This window comes from Periplaneta americana, chromosome 13 (genome assembly GCF_040183065.1).
Source record: "Periplaneta americana isolate PAMFEO1 chromosome 13, P.americana_PAMFEO1_priV1, whole genome shotgun sequence".
NCBI lineage: Eukaryota > Metazoa > Arthropoda > Insecta > Blattodea > Blattidae > Periplaneta > Periplaneta americana.
The window spans coordinates 60,389,569-60,416,896 of record NC_091129.1 but is presented as its reverse complement, the minus strand read 5'-3'; the positions used below and the strand labels follow the sequence as shown (position 1 = coordinate 60,416,896).

Genomic DNA, 27,328 nt, shown 5'->3' with positions numbered 1-27,328 from the left:
TATGAAGAACTACAAAAGGTTGTTGCTGTGATGAGTGGTGAATCAACAGTGAAGATTAACTTGGACTTATCCCCAGCAGACATTGTGAAATTGAATTATGTACCAGTTACTTCTTGTGACGTCGAACGCTCTTTTAGTCAGTATAAATCTATCCTCAGAGACAATAGAAGAAGATTCACTTTTCAGCACTTGAAAGAAATGTTTGTAACCTATTGTTATGGTAACAGACAATAAAAATTGTGTTTTGTTGAAACTACATTGGAAGATAAGGTACGTCCATTATATTTTTTGTTTAGTTTGATTAAAATGTACCAATATTTAACGTACATAGTCATTTTTTTTATAATTTTAAGTCCATATTTAATTCCATATTTTGGTAAAAATCCATATTTAATTCCATATTTTGGTAAAAATAACTACATATATATTTACATATTTCATATATTTTTAGTCCATATAAATCCGTTCCCTGGTTATTTGCTTCCACAATAATGAAACATACTCCCTCTGAATGGATTTTTTAGGCCAAATACTTTTTCTTGAACCTATCCAACTTCAGTTTTTGAGTTTCAACGCGAAAACGCAAGTATCAATGTCAGGACGATAGCAGTAGCTATTTCACGACATTGTAGATTGTAGGCAAAATTAAAAAAAAAAAAACGTCAGGTTTGCTAAGCTTTCGAACAATAGCATTTTCGTATAGCTGCTGCATGTAGAACTTGAAATGTAGAGCGTAAAATCATTTTATCCTACTAAGAGATCTTGCTGAAATGATCTGGAGACTACAAAATTTTCTAGGCCTCTTATTTTATCAGTAAGTAATACCTTTTTATCTTTCCTTAGGAACTGGAATTTTGCGCTCTCTCGAGCCAATACTGAAGACAATGACACATATCAATATCTACACTACACCGCCATTATGTATATGAAAAAGACCCAACCCCACTGGGTTAATAAGTATAAAACTATTTGATTTTTAATAACAATATTATTATCTCACTTAAGTTTTGTAGTTATATATAGCAGCCACTCAGTAAATTATAGAAATGAAGATCTAAATTAAGATATTCTCTATATTTACTTACATAACCACAAAACGTTTCACTTTCATGTCATCAATATAGCATCAATATTATGTACAATTAATGAAAAATAGATGCATCATGATATTAACTATAATAATATTTAATTTCTAATGTTAATAATGTCATCAAACCAACTCAAGTTTCGTAGATTTGAATATCCAATACACAGCTGTACTCAGAAAATTATACACTGCAGAATCAGTTTTTAATAACAAATTGAATTGAGCTCTAAATATGTCGGCAATCCTGCAGGTCATGGCCTTCGTGTAATAGCCTATTGTTTATTGTAGTGTGTGTTTTTTTCTGAAATTCAATCAAGTCGGCAGTGATTCAATAAAATAGTTCTCAAAAATGACAACAGATGGATTTTGGAAAATAGGAAAATTATGTAGGAAAATTGACATTTCACTGAAAACTACTACTATTCCGAAAAACTTTGGATGCCAGGCATGAAAATGAGGGGTCACTCATTAAAATCCGTTCAGCCGTTTTCCCGTAATTTCCATTACCAGTTCAAATTATATATATATAGACAGTGCATTTCTAGTACAAAAAATAATGGCCTTATCTCTACCAGGTTAAATAAATAAATAAATAAATAAATAAATACTACTACTACTACTACTACATGTTTCAATTTACATTACACATACATTGCTCAATTGTTATTTGCTCAATTTGATCAAGGTTCCAATTACATATATTATTATATCTGATGATGCCTAATAAGGCGAAAACAATAATATATTCCGTATTTATATAGCAAATAAACATTTGCAAAATAGATGTGTCTTATGATTGAAATTTATATATACTTATTTTATTATAACACAAATATGCATGTAAATAAATACATGAAAAGAAATAAAGTATGCTTGTTTACTCACTGAATTTCAAGTACGTATGGTGACTGCAAGGACTCACGCCAAGTAGAATGAGAAACGCGGTAATGTAATTTCTTATGAAACCAACTGTACTCTCACAGTGCCATCCCACTCCATGGATCATGACATCACGTACACTCAGTGCATTCCAAACTTGTCTGGCAACAACATACGATCGCAGCGACGCTGTTTACGTTTAACATACAAAATGATCACCTAGTAAAAGGCAATGTTTGCGTTGCAAGAAATCAAGAGATAAATGGAGCATAGTTTTCGTTATAATGTTGATAACCAGACTTACGATCCGGGACACTATAGCAACCATGTACGCACAACTTGACTATTGGGTTCCTTGAACATAGTAAGTAGACATACTGTGAATATAAGCAATGACGTCAATGTGCTCCATTATATTCTACTGCTAATAGTACAATCTAGTGACGGTGGAAAATGAAGTAGAATACATACCTCACAAGTTTTGATATCCCTCGGCGAAGTTGAAGGCTTTAGAGTTACAGTGAACAACCATGTACATACTTTTACAATTTCATTTTGATTTTAATGATCCGCTACGCCAATTCACTACTCTTACTTATATCGTTATTTATAAATAATCAATCTTTATGGCTTAACAAAATTTACATTTTCAAATGTAAATTAAAAAGTAAATATATAAAAAACAGTGATATGTAACTTGTTTTTTGTACATTTTGTTAAGCCATAAAGATTGATTATTTCAAAATAACGATATAAGTATGATGTACATACTTGCAACTAGTTCGAAAAAACTGTTCACTATGAATTGAAAATGTACTGTGACAGCCTGAATTAGTTTCATAGGGAGAGACGGAAGAATACTGTACCTCTGACCACGAACCGGATTGTACACTAACGCTTTATGTAAACAAAACTCAACGCGCCACCTCACTCCATCTGTACTCCGTTGCACTGTAATTTCACTTCATTTTTAATGCCTGCTGACAAAGTTTCAATTCAGAAACTTGCCTTATGCCATTGGTCATGTTGCGCGCCTCCCCGGAGCCTTCGGCTCTAGGCCGCGGCCTAGATTGGCCTAATGATTAATCCGACACTGTACGTCAGGCCAAAAAAGCGGAATAATTAAGGAAAAAAGCCTCTAAATGCATCAAAACCGTTGATATAAATATTTCTGCCTGAAATCAACATCAATACAGAAACATTGAGAAGACTATTTGATATTAATTAAAGAACACTGAATATGAAATCGCGAATGCGACCAAGTTTCAATAGTATTGCGTCTTAAAATATCAGGATAAGATAGTTTTACATTTTATTATGGTTCCAAACACGAGAATGCCATTAGCGTGAGTAAACATAGGGAGGTATTTGCTTAAACTAATTATTTCAGCAGAAGGAACACGTAGGAAAGTCGAGGGGAAAGTATGTGCAAACAAAAAAGAAACATATGTTTACTCAACTAAGGATGCTAATAATATCGATATCATAAATCGATATTTAATATCGGTATATCAAGCCAATATTTACGTCTCAAGAACAGTGATATCTGATCGGCCAACACATCTACTACATCGGTTCACTGGCACGAGGAACTTCTAATACAGGTATTATGAAACCCAATATCAATATCTCAAAAAATTGTAATCGTTTAAAAATATTTACTTCCTGCCCAGTGTTCTATTCTATTTATTAATTTATTTAAATATTTATTTAAATATTTATTTAAATATTTATTTATTTATTTATTTATTTATTTATTTATTTATTTATTTATTTATTTATTTATTTATTTATTTATATAATAATTGTAACAAAGTATAATATAAACAGAAAACTTTAGCTCGCCCCTGAAATAGTAGAACTCGTACTCAGGGGCAGATTCCTGAACTGAAATTAAGTATATAATACAATTTGTCTTATTTCTACTACGCAATAAGAATACATAAATTTAAATGTACAATTTTTCAATTTTTATAAAATCCATTCATAACTTTTTAAATTTAATACTACAACTATTAGGATTGACAAGATTAGGGTATTTAAATATAAATTTGTTATATATTCTTGGGTATAAATTACTACTATGATTAAATACTGTAGCAGTGTTGCATTTTGGTTCAAGCAATCTTAAAGAATTCATACCTTTTGTTTCATAACTATAAGAGTACAATTCAAAATTATTTCGATTTTTATGTATGAATTTTTTTAATAAAATATAATAAATCTGTCTTATTTTAAGAACATTAAAGTCTAAACCCAATTTTTGAGATGGAAAATCAATAGGTTTATGGAGACACATTTTAATTATTTTCTTCTGTAATAAATAAAGTGGATTAAAATTGGATTTACTTTAATTTACCTGTTTGAAATCTTCTTCTAATTTCTTAAACGATTTAGAGTTTTAGAAGCGACATTCCATAAAACAAAAATTGAGTTTATTTGATACTGAGGAAAGTGATTAGTTGATTATTTCTGAGTTTATTTGTAATTAGGTTAGCTATGTTGTTCCTCATTGATTTGTATGAGCGCACCACAATTTCCATAGTGTTCTAAATACTTACGTGACGTCTCAGAGTTTAGTCTGAGATGCAATCCTTAACCGAGAGGGCCAGAATAATATCTTATGAATTGCCTACTGCTAGCAGTGAAGCTCGCTTTTGAGACGCTGCGCTGGTCATTATTCTTCACCTTACTAAAATGCTGTTCCATCATCAGCGAAACGAAGTTAACGTAGCCATCTAAACATCACGTAACTGGGTGGAAGTGAAATAACCCTGCACATTTTCAGAGCGAATAGCTCATGTTGTATGTAACAAAAAAGTGTAATGCCATATTGGTGGAAAGTTCACAGTTTTCTCAGATTTCTTTTTTCTCAAATGTTTAACACCCTCTTATTCAGCAACTATTCGAGTAGGATCGAGATTTTTATCCATATCGACGGAAAATCTGATAATTAATCATTTATCCCTCTGGCATATTTTAATAGCACGGATGGTTTCCGTGTAAATTTAATTTTAAAATCACTAATATCAAGCTGATGAACGATGAGATTTCAACGTCTTACAGTTATCCAGAGAGGAAAGTGGGATGTACAGTTCATCTTGGGAGACAGACCTGAGTTCGTTGACCTCTTACATCTATATTACGAGAAGAGAGAAGAGAGTGTTAACGGCGATGTTGCCGGACTACTGAATCTTCCAACTTAATTATATAATTAAACGTGCATTCAATCACAAAACGTAATACAGCTTTTCTATTCATTTCAGTGTACCCTATCGTCCCTTTCAATCTGCAGGTTTATTTCGCTTCCATCCTGTATAATGGGCACCATAATCAACTGCTTAAGAAATTCTACTGGCGATCTCTCAAATGGATAAAAGTCGCATTGTGTTTAAGTTCTTGCCTGTAGTCCTCAATCAGAGACAAGGGTTTTTCAACTTGAACTCATTAACAGTTTCCTTGTAAGGAAAATCTCATTTCAAATGTAATCTTAGTCACATAATGTTATATATACTTACTGGCTTTTAAGGAACCCGGAGGTTCATTGCCGCCCTCACATAAGCCCGCCATCGGTCCCTATCCTGAGCAAGATTAATCCATTCTCTATCATCATATCCCACCTCCCTCAAATCCATTTTAATATTATCTTCCCATCTACGTCTCGGCCTCCCTAAAGTTCTTTTTCCCTCCGGCCTCCCAACTAACACTCTATATGCACTTCTGGATTCGCCCATACGTGCTACATGTCCTGCCCATCTCAAACGTCTGGATTTAATGTTCCTAATTATGTCAGGTGAAGAAAACAATGTTTGCAACTCTGCGTTGTGTAACTTTCTCCATTCTCCTGTAACTTCATCCCCTTTAGCCCAAAATATTTTCCTAAGCACCTTAAATAGTATTTATTAGTGGCCGACTATGCTTATACCGTGTCATCATTTTGTTTTTACTAACATTTCTAATATTAACCTGGCTATATCTTTGGATTAACGGTTGAGTTCCGCAAACTCTATGTTACCCACTTCCACGACTGGAGTTTGATGATACTAGTGTAAAATAGAAACAAATTACTTTTCTAGGTATAGGAGGGACGAAAAAAGTAGCACATCCATTTATGTAAACTAGGAACTATTACGATTTTCAGTTTGATAATTTTCGTTAGGTTTTTTTTACCCAAAATACAGTACAGTATTAATAATAATATTACAGTAGTGTTTTTACTCACTAACTGAACTATCCAGGTGGACGTATTCATTATGCAATGTATAATATATTATCTACAGCACATTAGCATACAATATGAAGAGTGTATTTAAATTGAAAAATTATCAAAATGTGGATATTTAAACAAATTGTTGAAAATGATGGCCGTTCATTTCTATGCGTGCTTCAGTTCTTTTGTGTGCATATTATCGAAAACGTTTTAAGCTTATCTTCTGAAATTGAATATATTGTTTCTGGAATGTAATTCTTTAATTCTTCTACTGTTATAGAATGTTTAACAAACAACTGTTTTACAGTAACCGCAAAAGAAATAATGCAAAGCATCAGTCGACCTGCGGTGCCATAATCCTGTGCCTCTTGAAATAATAAATCTGTACCTGCTCTATAACAGAGTACCTTACTTACGTATTGTAATCACTTCACTTCTGTCCGATTCGCACAGATAAATTTATTCAGATTGCTGTCTACTGTCCGCCAAAGTAGTTATGTCGTAGGGTCGTAGAAAGGGGGGGGGGATCACGTGACAGTTACTTAACGAGGCCCTTTTATTTAAATTATTTTAAACAGTAGTATAATGTTATGTAGACGTTCAATTCCTGACAGCAAATGTTTTCAGAAAGGAGCCGACAGCCCAGCCACTAGCCTTTACAGACAAATCAGCAGAAACGTGTGGTGGAAACTGGGAAGCGTAACCAAACGGATACAATACGTTCTGTTCGTTAATGTTATTCAATAAGTAATGCACTTTACACACTGGAAAATACGACTATATTTTTGGAACGTACTATACTCACTCACTCAATACTATATACTGTGATCGTAAGATGACTGACTGCATATACGGCCTTGGGTGGAAGTTCACTAGTAGAAGAGGTTGGAGTGAAGTACATTAAAAAACTCAGGTACAATAAAAATTGAAGTAAAAATAAAATGCCCTGTATAATGCAAAATGTGTTGAGTTACACAATATGCTATTTTACATTTTTATTGATGAACGTTTTCACTTTCAATCAGCTATCTTCAGATTATAATTGATACATTTATAAATTAGGGTTAACAAACATATGTGCATGCGAATTCTTGGAGGCATTAACCAGGTATTATGTGAAGACAAATATTACATTAATTTATACATAAGATAAAATAGAAATTGAACATGTGGTTGACAATCTGTTGTGACAGCGAGGTAAGTACTTTGTTCACGTTTACAGTTGTTAAGTTCAAAAACATTTGTAACATCGCGTGCCTTCTGAAGTAAGTATGCAGTTGAATTGGAGACATGGAATGTTGAATATTTTGTTAATTGGAAGTAAAACTGTATTGCAACGTTTGACGTGGGTTAAGTTAACAGATTTCTAAACTTACGATGTGGGGATTGAGTTAAACATATTATTAATTGTACATGTAAATCGGTCGGAGCTAAAAGGCATTATGTCAAAAAATCCCATTTTTATGTTTTTATTTAATTAGAGTTTTAAAAGTAAGATGCATCAAACGGTGGAGAAAAGAATTTTGTCAGACTTCTCCTTATGCTAGTAATCGCTATTCATAACAGGGCATACGGAGGAGAAAAGCATTATGTCACTGACAACATGCCATTCAGCGCCGGAAATTGTGAGCTGTGTGGCAGCACTGAGGTAATATGATTCGCGCTTGTTATGATTTCACGCGAAATATATTATCTCACTCAACAATTCTTTTTAATTTTCAATACTTATTCTGTTAGTTATATTGTGCGTTATAGTTTATGTTTGTGTGGTGATTTTGTGAGAAATGTCTCCAAAAAGGAAAAGAAATTAATCTAGTCACAAAAGAAATGTTGTTAAAATGCTGTTGTTAAAGACTTGGCTGATGTAAATTAATGGTGAACAATGAGTAAATGAAAACAGGATAAGATTACAAGTTAGTGCAAATATAATATCACAAATTATGTCACTTAATTTCGTACTACAGAACTTATGAAGAATACATCCGATTTTGATGTTTTGAAACATTTCAGTGAAGATGGAAAAAACTATATTCTGACAAGTTTAATACCTACAAAATAAAAACCATACCATGATAAGGGTGTGCATATCTTTAACAATCAAGGGAAGATTTAATACAATAACACACAGATTTCCTGAACACGGGCATTCTTATCTGTCATGTGACAGAAATTTCGGCAAAAAAATCTTAAGTTTGATAGAGCGCACAAACCCCAAGAATATGTAGAACCTGCAGCAAATAGCAAGAAGTTGAAATTCATGTTTTGGACTAAGGTGAAATTATTTCGATACCTGGTGGCCTAAACTATTCAAGAAAACCACTATCTCTAATGAAGCTAAATTACTTCAAAGAAACAAAAGCAAGTATTCTCTCCTGCATATTTTAAATAATTTGTACATGGCTTTAAAAAAAGTATCCAATATTTTAGGAGATGCTAGTATGCATCAAAACAAGAAAATAATATCTAATAAACATGGGTCCTACAACACATACTTTCTGAGATCTGAACACTTGTTCATGAGAGGTGATCAGTGTGGATTCAATTCATGGCAATGCATTCCTCTGCCCTTCGGCGTAAGGAATCACTCACTCTTTGAAATTTATTTTAATACGTTAATAAGAAAGTCCTGATAACTATTCCCCAGTTAATTTCTGTGATAGCACGTATGGCCATATTAATCTGTCACCAAGAACGCCTGCCCATACGGTGATTGAGAATCGGTACTGATGCCTTGTTTCTTCAACTGAATGGAGATTTGCATCTACCCACACATGCTGATTATGAAAATTCACAACATCATCTCTGCTGAACCCCGCTCAAATCCGCAACCAGACTTTTGTTTTCAGTATTCCTTGCGAAGTATTGTTATTCCATGCCAGAGGTGTCAATTACGGTATGATTATCTGGTAGTCTGCTGTATTGTAGGGCAGAGAAATGCATTGCCATAAACGAGTCACATTGAGCACCTCCTATGAACAAGGGTACGGAGCTCAGAAAGTATGTGTTTGTAAGAATCATGTCTAGTAGACATCATTTTCTTGTTTTGATGCATACTATCACCTCCTAAATTATTGGATTCTTTCTTTAACATCCTGTATATTTCAGATTTTACAGTTTCTTCAATGAAATGCACTCCCTCTGAGAAAGTCAGAGTTAAACATTCTTTGTACAAAGTTCAAGATAAAACATTTTATGATGGAAAAGTACGAACCAATTCTAAAAAGATACAGGATATTAAAATATTAGTTAAATGTGTGAAACCTAAGGCACTGAGTTTTTAAGAAAAATTCTGAAATAGCCTGCAGGACATACTACCACCAGAGGAGGAGATGGTAACTGATCAGTATGGATAGAGAATATAACATATAATGTATTTGAACAGCTTTTTTGTGCTAATTTTTTTATAATTCTTTTTAAATAACCTGTGTTGACGATTTTTATACAACTAAACCTATTATTATCTAGTGGGTATTTGTTTTTAATTTTGAGTACCTATAGTTCAAAAACTGAATTATTGCTTTGTATTAGTACTGGATAAACACAGCAGACTACTTCCTAACACTAGTTCATGTTTAATAACTTTATTTCGGTGAAGAAAAATAGAGTTATATAAAATTTGAAACTGATTCCATTACTGGAAATCAATTTCCGTGCAAAAGGCATTATGTCAGTTTTATATAATAATTATTTGTAAATTATTAAACAACTCTAAATATTTATTCATTATTGAAAACGTTGTGTCTGTCGGTACTCTGCAATACTGGATGAGTGAAAAATTTGCACAAAAAATCTTTCGAAGATATAACATTTTTTCCTTCTCCTGAAAAGTTGTAAAAACTGCCATAATGCCTTTTAGCTCTGACCGATTCATGTGAATTGATAGTTACTTTAACCAAGAGTCGCGTTAAAATAATTATAACACATAATAAACATATAAATATTGTAAATAATATCATATTTTTCCAACCAATTTTGAGAAGAAAAATTAGAGCTGTATACACCACCTCTCCATTTCTCCCTCCACAAAATAAATATTCTACCTGTCCGCGTGTAAGTACAGTAGGCCTAAGTAAAGGCTGAACTCGGTACCACAGCGTTCTTTTTTTTTTTAGTCTGTTATTTAACGACGCTGTATCAACTACTAGGTTATTTAGCGTTGATGAGATTGGTGATAGCGAGGTGATATTTGGCGAGATGAGGCCGAGGATTCGCCATATATTCCCTGGTATTCACCTTACGGTTGGGAAACCTCGGAAAAACCCCAACCAGAAAATCAGCCCAAGCGGGAATCGAACCCCCGCCCGAGCGCAACTTCAGACCGGCAGGCAAGCGCCTTAACCGACTGAGTCACGTTGGTGGCTCAACGTTCTAATCAAGGGTGAGTAAAATGGTGGAATAAGGCCAATAAATTGTAGGTTTCGTTTTAATTTCCAAGAAATATGGAAACAAAACTGTTTTGTTATTATTAATGAAAGTAAATCTCAATGCCTAAACTCTCAGAGGGACTGTCGATTATTAAATAATGTGGACTCCGTGGGAATTGAGTGTTGAGTAAGTTGAATCGATAAATGGCACCAACTAAATCCCGTTACTAAACTTATAGGAGTACGGTCCTACGGACTTCAACAATTACCTCTACGAATAGCAGTGGAAAACGCAATAAAAGCCGTGGGTTGCAGTGTAAGTGTTCGAGCACCTCTTCCGTGAAGGGAAAAATATCATCATCAGCCATTCAAGTAGCAGGCCTAGTGGCCTGTTACGGTCTCCTTCCATCTTTTTAAGGGCCGACCCAAATATCTTTCCCTCGAGGTTATATATCTGAGGATCTGTCTAGGCAATCTGGAACAGTCCATCCTGTTGACATGCTGGAGCCAATTCTGTCTGTAACTGTTGAGATGTTCGTGAATGGTGGATATGTTTAAATCCTCTGTTATCAGGTCATTTCTTTTATGATCTGAGAGACTGTAGCCGGCATTTCTTCTTAAAAATTTCTTTCAGCTGTTGTTAGGCGTTGTGTATCTTCATTTCGGATCGTCCAAGCCTCACTGCCGTACATAACTATGGATCTTTCCAACACTTCATATCCTTTCAGTCTGGTATGTTTCTGTACTTTATTTATTGTTGAAACTCTAAGGGCATTGTTAAAACCTTGAATTTTCTATGGTATATCTTGTTCAGCTTGGTACGTTAAATAGTAATCTAAGTATTTGAAAGAGCTTACTTGTTCCAAAATCTAGTTCCCAATACAAATTTTAATTCTGAGAGACATTTTACCTTAAAAAGCCATTACTTTTGTTTTGTAGAAATTTCCATGTTAAAATTTTGTGCTCTTACATGAAGATGGTGTACAGAATATTGCAATTCATCTTCAGTGTTATCAAGGAGAACTTGGTCGTCCGCATACAGTCAAGTGTCAAGAGTGTTACTATTTGAAAGCTGGACGTTTCCATGTATTGTCAATATCCAGTGACTGATAAGAGCATTATTGTAAATACTGAATAACAGTGACGATAAAGGGCAACCCTGGCGTACTCCACAATTTATTGTTTTCCATTCTGAGCAATCTGAACCAATATTAATTGAAATTAAATTTTCTTTGTATAAATTGTAAATTCCCAATATTATTTGATTTGGAGTTTCATCATCTGCCAAAATTTCGAAGAGCTTATTTCTGTTGATCCTAATCAATCCCATATGAGTTTCTTTGTTACATTCTCTGTGTTTTTCAATAAAATGTTTTAGGATAAAGCAGCCATCAGCAAATGATCTTCCTTTGCGGAAACCATTTTGCTCCTCACATATGATATTTCTTTAGAGGGTTTCTAATTTAGCAGCTATAATTCTCGAGAAAAAAAAAACAATTATAATTTTTCAGACACTTAATACGAGCTTAGTACATATGTGAAGAGGACCTGGACATTAATATGTATTGAGCCACCGGCGTAGCTCAGTCGGTTAAGACGCTTTCCTGCTGGTCTTGCGCTCCGGCGTGGGTTCGATTACCTTGTTGGGTTTTTTCCGAGGTTTTCCCCAACCGTAAGGTGAATTCCAGGTAATCTATGGCGAATCCTCGGCCTCATCTCGCCAAATACAATCTCGCTATCACCAATCTCATCAACGCTACATAACCTAGTAGTTGATACAGCGTCGTTAAATAACCAACTTAAAAAAGCAGTATTAAGAAGAAGAAACAAGAAATAGTGTATGTCTTTATGAAAATTGTGACATCTGTTAAAACATCCAGCCAGTGCTGGATTAATTTCATTATTACTCTTTGAGGTTTCACATGAGTTCCTTCTTTTAGTTCTGATGTTGATGCAAGAAAAACTTAGGGCGCCGGGCCCTGAAATTTATCAGATACTCTTCTGAGGATGGGATTTAGCTGTCAGAATTGAGGCAGCCTGTCAGTATAAGATACACGGATGCTATCCAGGGCACAGGTCGGATTTTGGCAATAATCGGATATATGTTGCACAATGATCTAACAAGTCCCGAGTACGACCGTTGAAAAATCCAAACCAAGACAAATAATGTAAAGAAAGTACAGTCAACTCCGGATATAGTGAACCTCTAGGACTTGCATATTTCGTTCACTATATCCGAGGTTCACTAAATCCGAAGTGTCTATTGATCAGGTAGAAATGACAAACGCTGTTATGGTGTGAAAGCCTTGGAATTTCCCGGGTCACTCAATGGGAACCGGTAGGGGGTTGACGGAGTTTGACAGCCATCGGAATCTTACCTTCCTTTATGGTCTGGACATAATGTCCGTCCCCTTTTAATAAAAGAAGGCAATTTCATTTTCCGTTGTTTCGTAGCTATCCGTCATAATGGAAATGTTTCTAAAAACAAAAGGTAACCCTTTGACGGTGGAGGATTAGAAATAACAGTACAGTGATGAGCCTTAGAATAGAATGGCAACCCTTCCACGGTGGAGGGAGCAAGGTCGTCACGCATTGCCTGGATTTATAGTAGAGCTCATTGAATAGGAATCACTAATCTTACTTTTGTCCTTTGACTAAAGGAGTAAGAAACTTTGAATGTTGTTCTCAACACATTCTTTCAATTTTGTATAAGAAGGTCTGACTTCAAATAAGAATTTGTCAGGATATAATTCTTGTAACTTCAATTTTTAAGGTTCACAATAATCGAGGCAATGGTTCACTATAAACGGATATATTAATGTACATTTAATGTGTGCGGGTCGGAACCAACGATTTAGGTTCACTATAGCCGAATGTTCACTATAACCTAGTTCACTATGTCCAGAGTTGACTTATTGGAGTGGACTGGCACACCGTGCGAATATTAGAAAACAAGACTGTTGGAGGAATCGAATTACACCAGACGCAAAATATGGCCGTACCCGAGAAGGATCCATGCACTTTGGCACTCTGTGATGATTGTTAAAGTGAGACGGGTAGCCTGGACTGCACTCGTGAATCCGAAGATGACAAGTGGATCATCCTGCCTCCGTCCTGACAAAGTCAGATCCCATCCTCGGACGAGTACATCAAATAAATTACAGGATTAGGAGTTCATTCATAGTGTTCTCTCCAAGAGCAGGTCTTTCACTACAAACCTAGCTTTCTCTAATCTTTCCTATTTTCTGCCTTCCTCTTTGTCTTCTCATATGCACCATATATCTTAATGTCGTCTATCATTTGATATCTTCTTCTGCCCGAACTCTTCTCCCGTTCACCATTCTTTCCAGTGTATCCTTCAGTAGGCATTTTTCTCAGTCGGTGAGTCAACCAATTCCTTTTCTCTTCCTGATCCGTTTCAGTATCATTCTTTCTTCACCCACTCTTTCCAACACAGCTTCATGTCTTATTCTGTCTGTCCACTTCACACGTTTCATTCTTCTCCATATCCACATTTCAAATGCTTCTAGTCGCTTCTCTTTACTTCGTCGTAATTACTATATTTCTGCCCCATACAATGCCACACTCCACACAAAACACTTCACTAGTCTCTTCTTTAGTTTTGTTTTTCGAGAGGTCCGCAGAAGCAGCTCCTTTTTCTATTAAAAGCTTCCTTTATCATTGCTATCCTCCTTTTGACTTCTGACAACAGCTCATGTTACCGCTTATAATACAATCCAAGTACAGTATTTGAAGCTGTCCACTTGCTCTACTGCCTCTTGTCAAGCTCTTAAATCCTATATTAGCATCGGAGACCCATACTGCCACCAAGACAAGCCCAGCCTACATAATGTGTTGAACTACTGCAGGTGATAGATGAAATGTGAGGGAATTGGAATATGTTTGTGGAATAAAATAGATAAACGGGAGTACCCTGTGAAAAACTCTCTACAACTCCACTAATTCCGCCATAACAAGAGGAGAGTCAAAGCCGGACCGTCAGGGTGGAAGAACAACTGGCTAGAACTGAACTACGGACTGCGTAGTGGGTAGCAACGAGGGGTCTATCACTACAGAGCAATTCTTAAATCTCAACGTATATATTCGAACCTTCGATACGCAAGATAAACTCCAACATTTCGCTAGATATCTCCATTCTTCATAAGGTTCTCTGTACTACTTGACGTCACGAATGACCCCGAAGCGCAAAATAATATCGTAATTGAATTGCGGGTAGAGTAATATAGTCTGACAATAAGAAATAAATTTGTTTCCGACTCCGCTGGTGTCGCCCAGAGTTATTCGTAATTATTTTTCTCCGAAGCCAACAAAGAACATACGTGTATATTTCTTAATGCGAAATAACCCTCGCATTGACATTCTGCACCATGTGAATAACCAATGAATGACAAAGTCGTTATTTAAAGATCAACAATATAACTTCTAATCTGCATTAGTTACCTTTCTACTAAAATGCACAGTTTGCCTAGCGCAGTGTTTCTCAAACATTTTAATCGCGTGACATTCTAAAATGTGAACAAAATTTAAGTCAATTCAAAATTTCGCAACCCCCCTGCAAAAACAATCATTCATCATTCTATCGGTTTGTAACGGACTACGCCGTCTTCCGATTCCCATTCTCCATCTTAATCGGTCTAATCCAACAAATTGAAGCATCCAAGCGTAGCGTTATGAGTAAATTTTATTATGATGTTGGTAGTTATCCGATAAACAGGTAATAATTTATTAATATTTTATGTAATAGTTGTCTATATGTTTATCAAGTACAATATAGTTATTAAATACTATCGTACATTTAAAAGATTAACGTTTTCGGCAATATTTGCCATCTTCAGATGTACAATAATAACACTTACATGTGAACAACGTAATTCATAGTTGATTAGGAATCAATAAACAATATATAAATTATTATACAAAAATAAAATATAATTAAAATTTAAAACGTTCATATGTCAATTTTAATATAATGAACGTTTTAAATTTTAATTGTATTTTATTCTTGTATCATTTATATATTGTTTACTGATTTCTAACGAACTATGAATTTCGTTGTTCACATTTATGTGTTATTGGTGTAGATTTGAAGATAGCAAATATTGCCAAAAACGTTAATCTTTTAAATGTACTGTAGTATTTAATAACTATATTGTACTTGATAAGCATATAGACGGCTATTACAGAAAATTTTAATAAATTATGAGTAAAGATAGAAATTTACCCACAGACACAAGGTTAGATATGCATAGTGTGTCGGTTGAAAGAGAGAGTAAGCGTAGCTAGCAATCCAGGTGCATGTTAGGGAACTCTGCCGTGGTAAAAGCAAAGTGAGATTGTAGCTTTATATTGTCAACCAATCAACGAATAGCAGTGCAATGTAAAGAAATCAACTGCCGGAGCACAATGCTGAACCCTACGCACGAAAAACGTATCCGCATTCAATTGCTGCGATACAAAACACATTTCAGTTGTAACGTGACTATAGGCCTACCTCAGGCTTCACGTCATTCATGACGTAACTGCAGTCTAAGCACAAGACGTAACCTAACATCTTCATGTTTTGGTATAAATTTCTACCTTTAATTATGAAAACCCCATAAGACTGCAGAAGACCCTATACTGCCGGCTGATATCGTTATGGTCATGGTCAATGGTTTAATAGGTCCGGAAAGACAAAATTTTAAGATCTCTGCTTTCTAATGGCATTGTGTCAATGAGATGGCTGATATTAACCACAATTAAAGAAAGTGGAATCAATTGAATCTTTTGCTATTTAATTTGATGAATCAACGCTTCTATCGAACATTTCTCAGTTATGTTTTATCAGGTCGTAATGAGATAGATCAATTCAAGACAATATGTTTTGAAAATCAATACTTAGTAATGCAGCAGTACAAGAACTTTTTAACATTTTTTATGAAGCAATACAAAAGAATAACACGGACTGGGCAAAAGTAGAGAAAACACAAAGGCGAAACAGGAAAAAACAGCGAATTGCTAGTAAAATTAGAATATTTTATAATTTATGGCAAGGATGGAATGGACGCACTCTCTCCTTCACAAGCATGTGCTTGCCACTAATTGTAGGCATCTCAGATAATATAAATAAATTCTTTGTGAAGCTCGTATAAGAATGGTTTGTTTTATTAAAAGTCGACTGGAAGATTTTGCTTGACTTTTCGAACAACAATTGCTGATTTTACATACAAAGTTCAAGTTGTTAATGGGGGGGGGGGAGTATTAACTTTGCGTTTTAATTGCGAGATGAATTTATCATAAATTTCCAGGATCAACAAACTTCATTCATAGTTTTTTTTTTTTCACAAGATAATGAACTTATATTATTGCCTTACGTACAGTAGTGGCGAAAAAACCAGACCGACGCTTGTAGCTGATTGCAGAGCCTTGTTCACTCCAGAGCATGATAGACTGGTAATAAGATTTTCGTGGTTCGAATCCTGCCAGGGAAGGAAACCTTTTTTATCCAAATTTATTCCCAATACTTTTCGATTGCAGCGATATTTTACTACTTAATTAACGTATTATTCCCAGAACATTAATTTTACCAGCAATCGAAAAGTATTGGGAATAAATTTGAATAAGGAACGAAAAAAAAAGGTTTCCTTCCCACGCAGAATTTTAACCACGAAAGTCTTAGTTACCAGTCTATCGTGCTATGAAGTGAACAAGGCTCTGAAATCAGTTACAAGGGTCGGTCCGTTTCTTTTTTCTTTTTGCCATTACTGTATCTGATTAATAGAGCAATTCTATGCAGAGAGATCACACTCCAACCTCTATCTAACAAAATTTGTTGGCGGATGACTGCCTACAGACAGGTACTTTCAAGCTTCCATACGCAGATAGGCCCCATTCCACCCTCTACTACTCAATTTCCTCGGGATGGGGGCTTCCCATTACCGTCATATAAGCCGACGAATTAGACTAAGTGGCAACACTCTGTACTGTCGCATTTAAATGACCTGAATTTGAATTTACAAAAGCATGAAAAAAAAAAAAAAAAGCATTCTATTAGTGACAAAGTCAATTCTTTGATTAAGAAGCTTAGTATTTCGTTCGTCCGCCTTCAAGAAAGAAATTTTGATGATTAAGATGATGAAGAGAGAAGGAGAAACCCAGTGTCGGCACGTAGCCTACTCCTGTCGAATAGCACCAAGGGGGCACCGCCAGGCTTAACGTTCCCGTCTGACGGACAAATCACTATCAACAGTGATATAATATACCTTGTCTTCATATGCATTGCGGAGAGATTTGTGATTTAACCCAATCATATTGGTACACAATGTAGTGATTAGAAGTTGTGCATCGGCTCTTCTCCTAGAAATAAGATAGAAATTTTACACGAAAATTTCTGGCTCCGGCGGGAATCGAACTCGGGCTGGCTAGTCTGGAGGCAGACGCGCTGCCACAGAGCTAAGTCGACGACATAATGGGAAAAGTTCCACACATTACCCTGACATAGCAACTACTAGAATTAACTTTCTTTCAAGTCACACAACCCTTGTTATGAATTCCGCAGCGCTGCTCACCCTGATCAATCTCCGAGCCTCCTGCACTTTCCCAGTGATAGCCGATGACGTGACCGACTCAAACGTTTCCACTTAAATCCCTTGGAAATGTCTCGACTTGCGGATAAGGGAAAAAGGCTAAAATGTAGTTAAAGAACCCATAATCCACTTACCAGCCTCTCACTCGTTTTTGAGCTTGCTCTTCAAGATCTCCACTGCTGAAGCGAAAACTGGAGCGACCCTGTAACAAGAGTACAGTTAGAATTTGTTATAAAAGATACTTAAAAGCATACAATTCTGCTCTATTAAGGGAAGACTCCACTGAAAATCATGAAAATGTTTCCAAATTTTTTTAGCTATTTCACTTATTCAGAATTTATATTTTCATACCCCAAATGGATTCAGCTCAATTCTGATTATAAATACTCGTATGTTTACACTTTTTAAATTAAGGCTGGAAGGGGGCGTGAAATTTAAAGAGTTGTCAAAATTGTTTTTCATTGAAGAATTCTTTTTTAAAATTCCTTATTACAAATCTAGTAACTTTTTGTTTTTGTTACTAGATGAATGTAGCGGAGGAGAATATTAATTTACATAAATATTCATTTTATTTTCAAATCTATTTTTCTATGTTCATTTTTGTTGATTCAACACCAACTTTCTTATGCCAAATATTAATCAATCTGGATGAAAATTTTACTGCAAGTATTTATGAGGTAGCTGCATGTTTCTATGCATTTATTTTGTGAGAAATACTGCTAGTTTATTTTATTAATATTTTTCTTAATGCTGCTAGTTTATTTTATTAATATTCTAGTCCCAGCCATGCACCACATAGGAACATTCCAACATCATCTAAAATAGTAAGTATTTTCCATACAACATTTTACGCGACAGATTCCAACTTAATAAAAAACAGAATCGTATTAAATCTATATATTAATATAAAGTAATTCTTGCAGACACGCATGGCCATACTAGACAGCGGACCCAACAGAAAATAGCTTGTATTATATACGTCTAAGTATTCAACAACAGCATCCACGATCCACAGCAGTCAACTTGAACAACATCAAAAAACCCCAACATACAATATGGAATATCAGTGAAAGTGCGTCAAAAAGACAGTTCTTACCAAGAACAGTAAAGTAACCCAATTTTAACGATACAACAGGCCAACACAGCCAACCATATATGTGAAAAAGTAATATAGTGTATACAGTGTTTTACAGTGTTTTTATAGTGTATATATTTATTTGTTTTATTTATTGTGTTATAATGTTTTTAACATAATTTTATTGTCCTATACGGGTTTTTCAAAAGATAGAACTTAACAGAATCACAGTAACCAACCACATACTGCTTATAGTAAACTAAGAAATCATGAAAGGCCATACACAAGTGAACAACCCACAACATAATTAAGAAGCTAGGGCTTCACAACACACAATCACATAGGCCCCATATCTGAAGATGACACACACCGAGTGTCGAAAACGTTCATATAAATTCAAATATTAAGATAAGCACAGGTGGTAAACAAAAATTGATTGTTTTTTATTTCATTACACCGCCTTAGATGGCGTTGTTATTGTAATTTTGAAACTCGTTTGTCTCATTAAATATCAGTCCTATCAAAATTTTGCATGGGATAAAACTTATCGGACATTATTTTTAAAGAAACATTTGTTATGTAATATTTTTCATGAGAATTAATAATAAGGGAGATATTTCGATTTATTTAATTCAAGCCCCCTTATAACCCCCATTTAAATAAAATATTTTGAATGCCATATAGCCTATATTCTAAGTTACAACGAACTTAATTTATATTCCAATTTTCATATAATTCGGTTCAGCCATTATCGCGTGAAAAAGTAACAAACATCCAGACAGACAGACAGACAGACAGCCAGACAAACAAAAATTTCAAAAAAGCGATTTTCGGTTTCAGGGCGGTTAATTATATATGTTAGGACCAATTATTTTTGGAAAATCGAAAATTACCAGAAAAATTACGGCTGCAGATTTATTATTAGTATAGATTATTATGATGATTATTATTATTATTATTATTATTATTATTATTATTATTTCGTATTAATGATAGTAGGCTATATAGTTTTTGTTAAATTAGATTGATGTGTGGATCTGGAGTCTGATGGACTTCTGTACATCAGAGAGGGGCAGTATTACAATAATGTAAACGCATGTTTGGAAAACAGGAAGGATTTATATACAGGTGCTAAACTTAATATTCGATCAGGCTTTAAATTGAATATTTAATTAACTGTTTGAAGCGAAATAAATACATTATTGCGTATAAAACAATAATATTTGTACTTCATACAAAGTAAACAATATAATATATTTTTCCAAATTGAACCTGACATTACAAAAATGAAAATATTTATTCCTTTATCAACACAAACAAAAATATCACAGTCAGCTTAATATTCGGTCAAAAATGAAGAAATAAAAAATATACTTATTCATAACAACTTCAACAGAAAATTAATACCTTGTTAGTACCCATTCTGCTGGATAACATGCTGCAACCATCTGGGCATACTCGCTACGATCCTACTTGTATATGCTCCATCAATACGGCCCAATTCCTCTTTCAGTCGTCTCTTTAACTCTTCTGTTGAAGAAATTGGCACTTTTCTCAGTCTTCTGTTCAGTTCATTCCATAGATTTTCTATGGGGTTGCAGTCGGGAAATTGGAGAGGCATATCGATAACTTTTGTTCAGTTATTCAGTAACCACTTGCGCACAATATACGACTTATGTTTGGGGTCGTTGTCTTGGTAAAATTTGAATGTATTACATATTCCCAACTTTTTAGCACTCTTGTGCAAATTTTCTGTCAGGTTTTGAAGATACTATTCCTTGCTCATGTTACCGTCAATGAAGACGAGCTCCCCTACTCCAGCAGCTGATATGCAGCCCCAAACCATTACCTTTCCACCACCATGCTTCACAGTTGGTTGCAAGTTATCAATTTTCATGTCTTCTTTCACCTTACGCCACACCATCATATGACCAGCCGGACCAAAAACATTAAATGGACTTTCGTCTATGAAAATGACGTAATTCCACCATGCTTCATCCTTTTCAATATTTTTGTTTGCAAACTCAAGTCTTTTCTTTGTGTTAACTTCAGATACCAGAGGTTTTTCCTAACCACTATTCCATGGTAACCACTCTTCCTTAAATTTTTTTTAATTGTTTCATGGTGCACAGTCTTTGCAGATTCCTTTGCTAGTTGCGGAGCTCTTATTCGAGGGTTCTTATTAACTTTCCTGATGATCGAATGTACATCTCTGGCTGTTAACTTCCTTGGTTTCCCTCTCTGTGGCACATATTCAATCCTGTCTTCCTTCATTCTCATATCTTCTAATTATGTCCCCGACTATACTCCTTCTCATATTAATCATTTCGGCGATCTCTCTATGTGTACGTCCGTCCCTTCGCATGGTGAAAAATAACAAGCTGTCGTTTTTCAAAACTAGTATTCTTGCCTTTGTGCCCCATTATTACAATGATCTTGCAAAATCGGACTACAGGTCTGCAAATGTTAACAGCAAGAACACAACTGAAACATACCACTCCCACCCTTCACTGTGCAATGCTTGCAGACGACATTGTAAACACAGTGAAAAGGAGACCGTATCACACTGATCGAATATTAAAGTCTATACAATTTTTTGCTTTTTATATTCAAAAGTGCAAATTATATGGTATATATTAATTCTGAATCAATAAGTATTTGCTCAATATTCTTCTATCGTGTGCTTTAATTAATTAATTATACTTTTTATGTTTTTACACTTGCTGACTCAAGTTCGAAAATAATGAAATTTAAAGCCTGACCGAATATTAAGGTATCTGTACCTTAGTCCCGCGCCTTGACGTCGCGGTCTAAGGCATCCTTCCTAGGACTCGCGTTACGGAATGCACGCTGGTTCGAGTCCTCATGGGGGAAGAAGTTTTCTCATGAAATTTAGGCCAGTGTATGGGGCCGGTGCCCATCCAGCATCGTGATGCATTTGGGGAGCTGCGATAGGTAGCGAAATCCGGTTGCGAATGCCAGCTATAACGGCTGGGGGGATCATCGTGCTAACCACACGATACCTCCATTCTGGTTGGATGATCGTCCACCTCTACTTCGACATGTGGGCGTGAGGCCAGCAGCCGGCTGGTCGGTCTAGGCCCTCCACGGGCTGTAGCGCCACGTATTATTATTATTTTTATTTGTATCTTAAGTTATTTGAACAGACAAATACAAAAAAGAAACGAATTTTGTGGACTGATCATATGGTAAAGGATCAAATGGGATTAATAAAGAAACTATTCTAACACCAACCAGAAGGGAAGAACAAAGATTGTTGAATGTCATAGACATGTTAGTAAATGAAGATTAAAAGATTTAAACAGAAATCTTCTAGATGAGATTAAGGTCCTCGAAGGCATAGAGTAGCACCAGCACCAGCAGCAGTTATGAACGATATTCGATGTAGTAACAACCTGTTTATAATGCTAGGATGGTATAAATTATATTACTCTGAACATTGTACATTAGATGACTTTTATATGCTAGTGTAAACACAAGTACTTTTCAAAGTTTCTATTTTGCATCATATAGCTATATTATATATAATCATTCATTAAAATTTCTTTCCTTTACAGAGAGAACGGACGTAAGCCTCTTTTGCACTAGGACCGTTATAATATCTAATATCCGTACTGTATATCCTGTAAGAGAGAAGTTAAGGAAACGAGAGTCCTATAAGTATACTTACAGCCTGTGAATACCAGATACCTTCAGAGATTTCTCTAACCATCATTAGGTCTAATTGAATAAGACTAGTTGGTTCCTGCAACTGAGCGTCTCCGAGCAGCAACAGTACTTTGTCGTGAGTGTTTTAGGGAGATTTTATTTTCATTTGTCGTGTAGTCTCTTACAGTCTTAATTTTTACGTTTTTTTTTACATATTTAAAAAATATATTAATATCAATTACAGGAACATGTGAAATGAAATTAAAAAGTAATGATTGAGTGAAATTTGAGAAAAGCAGGAAGAACCTTCATCAAACAACATTATTCAGTACAAGTACCAATCTAATTAACTCTGTGGATTCCAGTCCCAATTCACTCTCTAGCACTGACTATAGAAGAGACTCATTAGCAATTTGTATGTATATGTGTGTCAACCTTTTCTATTACGTTGTATTTTTCTCAGGGCCCTTCATGTCGCAAAAAGGAATAATTATGATTCTTTGTCTTTCATTATACACTCCAAATACTTTCCATAGAGATTAATTATCCTTGTATAACAATAAATTGTAATATCGACGTAGTATTTTAGAGGTGATTTCCGTCATAAAACCAACGAGTTCTCCAATGTGTTCGGATGGGTATAAACTAGAGATGAACAATGATCGAGAAAGCGAGACTAACAGCGCCCGTAAAGCCGAAAATCCGCACGACAACATTGTATTACGTCACGTCCTTGACGTAAAGACTGGTTGTGAGTGTTCGAGACTCGATATTGATGATTCCCGAAGTTCTGAAGTCAAGCAGCTTTGAATCGCCAAAGTTGTTTATACCTGACTCAGAACATTTTGATAACTAACATACTGTTCTGTTCTGTCTTTTTATCTCATTTAAACATTTATAATTTTATTCATTTCAATGATGTACAGTATGTTATTCAAAGTTACGAAATATTTCCATGCCGACCAAATGCTATTTCGAGAATAATAAGCGAGACTCGAAAGATAAATGCAACGAACACAGCGAGCGAGAGCGGTAGTTAGTTTTGTTCATCTCTAGTACACACCATATGTCAATTCTGCTTCGTTCCTAAAATTTTGTATAGTACAAACATGTGAATCACCCAGTTTTACGTGCCTCGTTCTATCGTGACAACGCTTTTTAGTTCTTTTAGCACACTGATTATTATATTATTTATGTCTTTGTTATATTAAGAATTTTAGATAAGGGCGCAAATAGTCATAGTAGCTGACGCGCCCTTCTTTACTACTACTACTACTACTACTACTACTACCACCACCACTACTACCACTACCACCACCACCACCACCACCACCACCACCACCACCACCACCACCACCACCACCACCACCACTACTACTACCACCCAGTTTTACTCTTGCGAGGTTCTTTATTTGTTTGTTTCTGTTATATACAGCCTTATGATCAATCGGTATAGCTGGTAGCATCATTGTGATAGGCCGCGATAACATGTGAAAAACTTTGGTCTTCAGTTTATGTCAGTGATGCGTGAGTGAAAAACTATAATGAAAATGTCTGGCATATAGTATTCAATGGAAGAATACGCCAATTTGCTCTTTGCGAAATTTTTCGTTCTACAAGGCACAATAAAGAAAGCTGCTCGATTTCCAACTAATAATTATTCGATTTATTGACATGATATCACATTGTCATTACAATCACTAGATTTATACTCAATAAGAAGTCCTTTTCACAGATATTGTTCAAATTTGTCCACGACGGTGCTCTAAAGATAATGTGATGCATTGTCCCAGTGAGTGCATTCAAAGAACATTAGACATATCAAAATGGATATTATCTGCAATTTCTGTTATTGCTTGTACTGAATTTTAACTTATTCCTGACTTTCAGTACAATTTAATCCTAAATTTCATACAGCGACAGCTCTTTCATGAGAGTAACTATCATGAGAGTTGCGAAAGTTAACCTTCACGATAGAAGTGTGTAAACGAGACTCGGAATGAGACCATATTATTATAGTAAAATGCCCGAAGTGAAAACTGTTGAAGCCAAGGCTATATTTGTTCAAGAATAAAAAAATGGAAAAAAAATGAAAAAAAAAAAAGGAAGCGGAAAAGAAAAATGTGAATTGGAAAGTGGATAGGGAGAAGTGAGAAGTGCGTTTGGTGCTTCCAACATTCTGATGTTAGAGCTGGTAAGTGAAAATCCGAAATCATTTTGCAATTTGATTTAAAATGTATAGTTTATAGTAAATATACAGTTTGTAGTAATTTACATCAGAGATTTGTATTATATACTTATAAAGCAGAATCATAATTACTGTATACCCAGAAGTTGAGAATCTAAGAAAATTACTATATATGGATCGACAAGGAAACTGAACTTATATTCTTACATAGCTTTAAACTATGTGATCCCCACCTGTTAGTAGTCTAAAACGTTAAGGAAATTCTTATTTATAATTAAGATGAAGTGGAAAGAAAAAGTTAAGATTAAGTTCTAGTGTGATTTAATAAAAATATGTGATATTAAATTCAAATTGTCATTAATGCTCAAATTGCCAAACTGTCAATTGTTCATTTAATTAATATCTAACATAACAATGTGATTTAATAAAAATATGTGAAATTAAATTCAAATTGTCATTAATGCTCAAATTGTCAAAACTGTCAATTGTTCATCTATTTAATATCTATCACGACATTCATAGGAAACCTTAAAATTTTAAAGATGTATGAAAACATCGGCAACAAAACTTTCCACACAATTTCTTCTTTTTTTATTATTGGTTGAACTATGCGTTGTAGAAAAATATATCATTAGAGAGTATTAGTTCTATTTCATACAAAGAACCTCCTGTTAAGATGTGTGCTCCCAAACCTCTAACATCCTGTATAGCTTTAAACTATGTGGATCCCCATGTTAGTAGTCCAAAAAGTTAGGGAAATTCTTATTTATGATGAAGTGGGAAGAAAAAGTTAATCTTAAATTCTAATGTGATTTGCTGAAAATATGTGATATTAAATTCAAATTTTACTATAATCTTTATTTGTTAAATCGATGTGATATTTGTATTTGTAATCTACATAGAACGTCAATATGATATTCTAAATTATACAGGTTGTATCACAAGGTCAGGTCAATCCTTAAGGAGGTGATTCAGGACCTTATTTTCAACAAAAAATCATAATACACTTTATCAATATTCATCCCCGTTTCCGAGTTACACGAATATCACGTACCGTATCTATCCCCATTTGATTCCACACCTAATGGGCCTGTGTGCTTAAGAGAAGGTAGGTTAATTGTCAGTTGCCTAGAGCAGATGTTCAAAATGTCCCCCTCTCGCACGAACACACGCTTCAGCAAGTCGTCTGACCTCTCACTGCACATTATCCAATCTGTGCTGGTGTATCTCCATTGCAGCCGTGTTAATCTTTGAAACGAACTCTTCCCTGCTTGCTATCTTGCATTACTTCTTGTATAAATTTATTCTCGAGCATTTCAGAAGTTACCTACATATTGTAAGTTACTTCGTCTTTTCATTTGAAATCTTCGTACTAAATTGTTTAGCAATTAATTCAAGTGTTTATAGAAGTCTTTGAAGATTATTCTCATCCTACGTTAATGAGCACATTCAATTAGTTTAATTTCTTCATACCGAAGCATCCTTTTATGTTTCATTTATTACTCTATTCGTGATTAGGTTTGAAAACTTTGTCTAATACTATCCTCTTGTCATATTTCCATCATGTAAATCTGTAAAATGTATAACAACGTATGTTATGTTTGTACAAAACTTCCAATGTTTCTGCAGCACATGTGCACATCAGTAATATCCGCCACTGACTAATTAATTTGGTGACAACACCTGAATCAAGTAGAGTAGTGGAAGGAGAAGAAAGGACAATAAGCTATTCGAGCTGTCACTACCAATTCTTTCAAATGCTTGTTTACGTAAGTCGCTTTTACAAAAATTAACAATGCAACAAATTAACAGTTCTTCCCGAATAGAGGACATATAGACAGTGAGAAGAAGGGGGAGAGAGTCAGGTACAGTGAAATAAGAGAAGGTGAACTTCAATTCACCTGTATTTTGAATCTGGGAATGTAGCCTATTCGTAGAGTGCCAGATGATCGTAGTTACTAGCCTTCGTGTTAAGGCACAGTACCCTCACAGACTTACAGGAAAGTAAAATTGGTAATTTGTCACTATGCCTAACTTCAGTGATTTCATGATTTTAATAGAAAGAAAACAAAACTAACGTTTTAATGTATTTTTAATTATGTGATATAATGCTGTAAGATATGATTTTATATTAGCTACCAAAGGCTTTAACAAAAACTTCCAGCCGTAAATGAGAATTGGAGTGCTAAAGAGCTGTATGAGTATTTAAACAGCGATGACGGTTGTAATATGGTGAAAAACTAATGAATTTTTAAAAAATCGCTTTAAAA

At 34.8% G+C, this 27,328-nt stretch overlaps 1 protein-coding gene across 1 annotated transcript in view; it reads right to left on the bottom strand.

The window, feature by feature from the left end:
* Nucleotides 1-27,328, bottom strand: part of LOC138711999 (probable G-protein coupled receptor No18) — a 1,860,709-nt gene that overhangs the window by 1,630,277 nt on the left and 203,104 nt on the right. The window contains exon 2 of the mRNA XM_069843351.1: nt 18,261-18,328. The gene's annotated coding sequence lies outside the window, so the exon portion shown is untranslated. The remainder of the gene's footprint in view (nt 1-18,260; nt 18,329-27,328) is intronic.